Genomic DNA, 8,558 nt, shown 5'->3' on the forward strand with positions numbered 1-8,558 from the left:
AAGTGGGATCTAACACGCCATGAATACGGAAATGGTGGAGCACATACAGGCGGGCTGTGCCCTTGTGTATGCATGGCTTAGATAGGACTTGTCCCGAGTGCCTGAGCGAGTCCAGAGACATCAGCGCGACAGCTTCCTTGCGGCTTTCACTGCCACGCATCATAACATGCTTCGCTCGCCAGTGGACTTGGCAGACAAACCAATAAGATGCCTACGGCACGACCGCCACTGAGCCCGGTTTCTCGCCATATCCTGCAGCGTTAACAGCCATTGGTCTGCGACGCCGCGCGGACCCCATCCAGGGAGTCTAACCCTGCCAACTGAAGCTAATCTACTTGTAAGCCTTTTCGTCTGACGGCTCCAGGTCAGTGCCTGGCCTCCACGTACTCCACGCCAGCTAGGATTGGGGGTAGCAAAGAGTGTCCTCGGTGACATACGCAATACATGTCCGAGCCATCTTAGTTTGCTCAAGTTCACTAGCGTTCCTAAATCGGACTCTGGTCCTAGAATACGATCACGGGCCACAATTTAAGGAGGAGCGATCCGAAAAGGTTCAGAAAAACTGACATAGACTTCAGCGGTCTTTATTAGAATCCGTTCAACCCTATATCAAAAAACTGATACAGACTACAACGGTCTTTATTAGAATCCTTTCAACCCTATACTAAAAACTGGTATAGACTACAACGGTATTTATTAGTATCCTTTCAATCTTATACTAAAAAACTGATAAAGACTACAACGGTCTTGATTAGAATCTACTGGTATAGACTACAACGGTCTTTATTAGAATCCTGTGAATCTATAACAAAAACTGATATAAACAGCTACAGTCTTTATTAGAATCCTTTCAACCCTGTACTAAAAAACTGGTATAGACTGCAACGGTCTTTATTAGAATCCTTTCAACCCTGTACTAAAAATCTGGTATAGACTGCAACGGTCTTTATTATAATCCTTTCAACCCTATAATAAAATCTGGTATATACTACAATGGTTTTTATTAGAATCCTTCAACCCATACTAAAAACTAATATAGGCTACAACGGTTTTTATTAGAATCCTTTCAACCCTATACTAAAAAACGGATACAAACTACAACGGTCTTTCTTATAATCCTTTGAACCTTATACTAAAAAACTGATACAGCATACAACGGTCTTTATTACCATCCTTTCAACCCTATACTTAAAGAAACTAGTATAGACTGGAACGGTCTTTATTATAGTTTTTTCATCCCTATACTAAAAAACTGATATGGATAACAACGGTCTTGATTAGAATCGTTTCAACCCTATACTAAAAACTGATATTGACTACAACGGTATTTATTAGAATCCTTTAACCCTATACTAAAAACCTGATACAGAGCACAATGGTCTTAATTAGACTCCTTTCAACTTTATACTAAAACCTGATATAGACTACAACAGTCTTTATTAAAATCCCTTCAACCCTATACTAAAAACTGGTATAGACTATAAAAGTCTTTATTAGTATCCTTTCAATCTTATACTAAAAAACTGATATTGACTACAAAGTTCTACAATAGAACCTATTCAACCCTATACTAAAAAACTGGTATAAACTACAACGGTCTTTATTAGAATCCTCTCAACCCTATACAAAAAACTGATATAGACTACAACGGTCTTGTTTAGAATCCCTTCAACCCTATACTTAAAAACTGATATAGACTACAACGGTGTTTATTAGAATCCTTTCAACCCTATATTAAAAACTATTTCCAACTACAACAGCATTTAATAGAATCCTTTAAACCCTATTTAAAAAAAACTAATATACAACACAACGGTCTTTATTAGTATCGTTTTACCCCTATGCTAAAAACTGATACAGACTACAACTGTCTTTATTAGAATCCTTCAACACTATACTAAAAAACTGATATTGACTACAACGGTATTTATTAGAATCCTTTCAACCCTATACTAAAAATAGATATATACTACAACAATCTTTATTAGAATCCTTTCAACCCTGTACTAAAAAAGCTGATATAGACCACAACGGTCTTTATTGGTATTCTTTTAACCCTATACAAAAAAACTCATACAGATTACAACGGTATTTATAAGTATCCTTTCAACCCTATGCTAAAAAACTGATACAGACTACAACTGTCTTTATTAGAATCGATTCAACCCTATACTAAAAAAATGGTTTAGACTACAACGGTCTTTATTAGTATCGTTTTACCCCTATGCTAAAAACTGATACAGACTACAACTGTCTTTATTAGAATCGATTCAACCCTATACTAAAACAAATGGTTTAGACTACTACGGTATTTGTTTGTATCCTTTGAGCCCTATACTAAAAAAGCTGATATAGAACACAACGGTATTTATTGGAATCATTTCAACCCTATACTAAAAATTGATATAGACTACAACGGTCTTTATTAGAACCCCTTCAACTCTATAGTAAACAACTGATACAGACTACAACGGTCTTTATTAGTATCGTTTCAACCCTATACCAAAATCTGATATAGACTACAAGAGTCTTTGTTAGAATCCTTTCAACCCTCTACTAAAAACTGATATGGACTACAACGGTCTTTATTAGAATCCCTTCAACTCTATACCAAAAAATTGATACAGACTATAACGGTCTTTCTTATAATCCTTTGAACCTTATACTAAAAACTCATATAGCCTACAACGGTCTTTATTAGTATCCTTTCAACCCTGTACTAAAAAAGCTGATATAGAACACAACGGTCTTTATTAGTATTCTTTTAACCCTATACTAAAAAACTCATACAGACTACAACGGTATTTATAAGTATCCTTTTAACCCTATGCTAAAAAACTGATACATACTACAACTGTCTTTATTAGAATCCATTCAACCCTATACTAAAAAAATGGTTTAGACTACAACGGTCTTTATTAGAATCCTTTGAACCTTATACTAAAAACTGATATAGCCTACAACGGTCTTTATTAGTATCCTTTCAACCCTATAATTAAAAAACTGGTATAGACTACAACGGTCTTTATTAATATCATTTCAACCCTATCTAAAAAACTGATATAAACTACAACCGTCTTTATTAGTATCCTTTGAACCCTATACTAAAAAGCTGATAAAAATTACAACGGCCTTTATTAGAATCCTTTCAACCCCGTACTAAAAAAACTAGGCATAGACTACTACGGTCTTTATTAGTATTCTCTCAACCCTATACTAAAACATTGATACAGACTACAACCGTCTTTATTAGTATTCTTTCAACCCTATACTAAAAAACGGATATACACTACAACGGTCTTTATTAGAATCCTTTCAACCCTATACTAAAAACTGGTATAGACTACAACCGTCTTTATTAGTATTCTTTCAACCCTATACTAAAAAACAGATATACACTACAACGGTCTTTATTAGAATCCTTTCAACCCTATACTAAATACTGATATAGACTACAACCGTCTTTATTAGTATTCTTTCAACCCTACACTAAAATATAGATATACACTACAACGGTCTTTATTAGAATCCTTTCAACCCTATACTAAATACTGATATAGACTACAACGGTCTTTATTAGAATCCTTTCAACCCTATACTAAATACTGATACAGACTACAACGGTCTTTCTTATAATCCTTTGAACCTTATACTAAAAACTGATATAGCCTACAACGGTCTTTATTAGTATCCTTTCAACCCTATACATAAAAAAACTGGTATAGACTACAACGGTCTTTATTGATATCATTTCAACCCTATACTAAAAGACAGATATATACTACAACCGTCTTTATTAGAATCCGTTCAACCCTATACTAAAAATCTGATATAGACTACAACGGTCTTTATTAGAATCCTTTCAACCTTATACTAAAAAACAGATATAGACTACAACGGTTTTTATTAGAATCCGTTCAACCCTATACTAAAAATCTGATATAGACTACAACGGTCTTTATTAGAATCTTTCAACCCTATACTAAAAAACTGATATAGATTACAACGAAAAAATTGATAAAGATTACAACGGTCTTTATTAGAATCCTTACAACTCTATACTAAAAAACTGATATAGACTACAACGGTTTTTATTCGAATCCTATTCCTCTATCTAGAGTGATCGCTCCGTCTACACAAATCTAGAGTAGATCAACCATCGACTCTATTCCTTTCTCTCTAGATTCAAACGAATTGTTAGCTAAAATAAAATAGTTTGAAATTTATCGTTAACGTTAAATTAAACTAAATTTCTATTTGGCCCAATGACATGGTACGATATGAAGTCACTATTTGGCCCAAAGCCATGGTAACAATTTTTTTAGTGCTTTGACGTTACCATAAATAAATTCAGTTGTATGGTGAAACGTTACCACCTGCAGTATTAATAATCAGTAGAATAGGCTACCTTATTAGTTGCATCAAAGGAACATAACAGGTGTTTTATGGGATTATTTTGGAAGCAAAACAACAGTATCTATTTTAAGGTTTAAGTCAAACTCGTATTTTAGTGTAGTAGTTACGAAACTAGACGAGCTCACTTGGAAAACAATACTGCAGTTTGATAGGTTGGCTTAATATAGTTGTGATAAAGCTTGATCTATATCTTAGTATATGAACTATTCAGTTTTACACAAGAGCTTCTTGGCTGATCCATTTTTGTTATTTATTGTAATAAATTTTTCGAATCGGGTTTACTCATTTCGAAAGAAGCTACCGCCGGTGATAGCTGACCATAACTCTGGTTGTCAGTATGGGAAGTATATACATTCGTATTTTGTTATATTCTTTGTCCTTTAATTATTTTAGTTTTATATATCAAAATCAGGAAAAAGTGTTATAACTATCCATACAGAATTATTCGGTTATATTATGGGAATTAGGGCTAATTATTACTGATTTAATAGCATTACATAGTATAAAATTACTCAACAATTTAGTCCATTGTATATTGAAGTACGAATAAAAAAAAATACGCTGGATAACAGTTATCTTTAAACACCAGTACACAGTTGCTAACAGTCTCTTCCATAAGGAAGTGAAACTTTTCAAATGATTTGCCATACGTCAAAGTTTTGAGACAGATGATAAGTTTGTATCATGTACACAGTTGGTTGTGATATTATTTTATGGTTTGTCTCTTTATGGTACTTTTTATCCCTTGTATATTTGTTTAGTCAGTACAGTATTATATTTATGTTGTGTTCCAATACATGAAAAAACAGGAAGAAAACCAAAATCTTCCAAAGCAGAAGCATAGCGATAATAGTGTTGTATTAATCATTATATTAAAAATCGGAATAGCATAAAAAATATTTTCTTTCACTCTCTCTTAGAATTTATCAAGAACTGTCCTGATAGCTTCCAAAAAAAGACGATTTTTATCCATAGCCTAATCTAAGTATCCATGTTTTAAGCTCCTTTTTTTACCTAGATACTTGTTGTCCAAAAAGAATGAAGTTAGAGAAGTCGATGTAAGTATGAAAGAGGTGTCAGAAATATGAAAATAAATAATAAGATAATTATACTGTTACAGTATAACTTTGGAGAAATGACGGAAAATGTCCATATTCATATTTATCTAATGGCACTAAACCTGCTCTGCCGAGTCCTCTGATCGTCTAAATGGCCAATTACGTAAAAATAGCACAGTGTCTCGTTGTTAATGTTAATTAAACTGATAAAAGCTATCGTTAGTAATTTTCCTTGTGATATTCTGTATCGACATAAAGCTAGTTTGACTTTCCACTTAACTTTAAGCCTTAAAATATCTGTCACATTTTATCTTGAAAGTTCTTGTTTATTGTTTGTTTTTACTTACTTGCTATTCAAGAAATAGATATAGATCTATGTAAATCTTACTATATCGTCGTCTTCTTTTAACATAGACTTTAATAAGTTTTCAATATAAGGAAGCAAATAATATGGAAAATACTATTTATTCTGTAAAAATCTTTCAACGTGTTCTTCACAAATCCTGAATAAACTAAGTTTGTTCCCAACAAATTAAACTACAGTTAAATTATTCAAAACGATATATTTCGTTGATTATTAAGTATGTAACCAAAAACCTAAGGCTATACAGATACATACTCCCCAATAATTCAGAGTTGAGTTTTAAGGCTTATAAGACTAAGATTCAGGGCCCGATCCCCAGCCGTCTGTGCAGTTTTGCGCTTAAAATATAAGCAAGCGAATTGAAAGCAATTAATTCCATTTTCTAGAACTAAACTAAGCTAATTCATAGTAAAATGTTTACAATGTTTTATTAAAAGTAGGTGAACAATTTATCTAATTTGTTTTAAAAACACCTGTACATTCTTTGTCTATGATTTTCAATCTATATGTGCGCAGTAATCTTAAAAGTTTACTTTTTTTTGAGAGCATATTTTAACACTTGCTTATAACTCTTTCACTCAAATGCCCCCCCCCCCCAAAGTGGCACAGCGGTATGTCTTCGGACTTACAACGCTAGAATTCGGGTTTCGATACTCGTGGTGGACAAAGCACAGATAGTCCATTGTGTAGCTTTTACAAGTTAAAACATAGGTATCAGTTCAATGCTTACGTGTTGTTCACGTAAAGAACATCTCGAGAGCTTACTTCATATAATTATTTACACGTTACTCCTACGATATGGTTCTTTTTTTTTTTAATATTACTAAAGGCATTGCACACTTTGATTTTATAAAAGTTTTTTCTTTACAGATGCTAAAAACTTTGAAAAGGTTTACAATAATGACGATAATTGCTTTCATTGATGTCCCTATGGATTTTGTTTATCTTTCAATATATTCAGTTCACTCTGGTAAGTCCTTTAAAGTTTTATAATAAGTTAGTTAGTTGTGACAAAAGCCCCAAACGTTTTGGGAACACATGATAAATATCTGATTTATTATTACTTTATCATTTACGCGCTGATATACAGATCTTATGTTATTTTTGGTGTGATACTTAAGTTACAATTATATACGCCGACATGAATTCAAATCTTACCAAAAGTCATGGGACACACCTCTGATTGCAAGAATATAGGTGTGACGACGAAATATGCATATAGTTTGGCCTATAAGGGTAATCAACGGTTCGCTTGGAAGTCAGTTCGAACTTGTACGCTGAACGATGAGTACACGGAAAGAGCTAATAGTTTCAGAGAGGAATGATAGTTGGATGTCGTTTGGGGAATATGTCTGTACGTGCTATTACACAACAATTAAATATTCCCAGGTCGACAGTTGGTAACGTGCTGAAGATATGGAAGTCCACAGGTGACAATAAGCTTAAAAAACGACCGGGTGGGTGTAAAATACTGACTGACAGGAGATGACGCTCCTTGAGAAGGCTGGTTACCTCAACTCGCCGTCAGACCCTGGAGAATCTGTGTTTGGAGATGCGAGCAGCCACAGGCAATCCTATAAGTGTTTCCACGACACGTCGAGAGCTGCGTGCCATGAATTTTCAATGAAAAGCTGCAGCCCACAAGCCGTTGATAACAAAAACAAATTTATACCGTCGATTGACATGGGGTAAGGCACACCGAACCTGGACCGTGGATCAATGGAAATCTGTCCTGTGGAGCGACGAGTCACGCTACACACTTTTCCAGTCTGGTGGATGTGTTTGGGTATGGAGGATGTCTGGAGAATGCTTATTTCCTGTGTGTTTTGTCTCAACAATGGAGGTGGCAGTATCATGGTATGGGGGGGAGTAATTCTTGTGGTATGGACTAGGTCCACTGGTTGCAGTGCATTGATCCATGAATGCCAAGTCCTTCATTAATGTTCTGAACAACTCTGTGTGTCCTACATTGTGGCAATTTTATGGTACCGGCCCTTATACCTTCCAACATGACAACGCTCCGTGTCACAAAACAAGGATTGTGACCTCATGGTTTAAAGAGAATAACATCAGAACATTGCAGTGGCCAACACAAAGCCCAAACCTCAACCCGATAGAACATCTTTGGGATGAACTGGAACACAGAATTAGGGCAAGACCAAGATGGCTCTCTTTAGTAATGGAGCTTACTAGTGCTTTAAAGGAGGAGTGGTGAACAATAGCACCAGCTTTCAACCAGGAATTAGTAGACAGTCTTCCACGACGTATTGAAGCAGTCATTAAGGCCAAAGATGGTCCAACGCGCTATAAATTTCTTGGAATAAAGACATGTTTTAATCATAACTACTCTTGTCCCATGACTTCTGGTCGGATGGTCCGGATATAGAAACAGATCGTTCTTCAACTAATGTTCTAAACTTATTCTTTATAATACTTCTTGATTCTTCAAACACGTATAAATGAATTAAATCGACTTTCCTTTTATTAGCTCTAACGATCTATATCATCACTCCGAATACGTTCATCAATATCGACTTTTCTTTATTAGCTCTAACGATCTATATCATCACTCCGAACACGTTCATCAATATCAACTTTCTTTATTAGCTCTAACGATCTATATCATCACTCCGAATACGTTCATCAATATCGACTTTTCTTTATTAGCTCTAACGATCTATATCATCACTCCGAACACGTTCATCAATATCAACTTTCTT

The sequence above is a fragment of the Limulus polyphemus genome, unplaced genomic scaffold (genome assembly GCF_000517525.1).
Source record: "Limulus polyphemus unplaced genomic scaffold, Limulus_polyphemus-2.1.2 Scaffold2415, whole genome shotgun sequence".
Classification (NCBI taxonomy): Eukaryota; Metazoa; Arthropoda; class Merostomata; order Xiphosura; family Limulidae; genus Limulus; species Limulus polyphemus.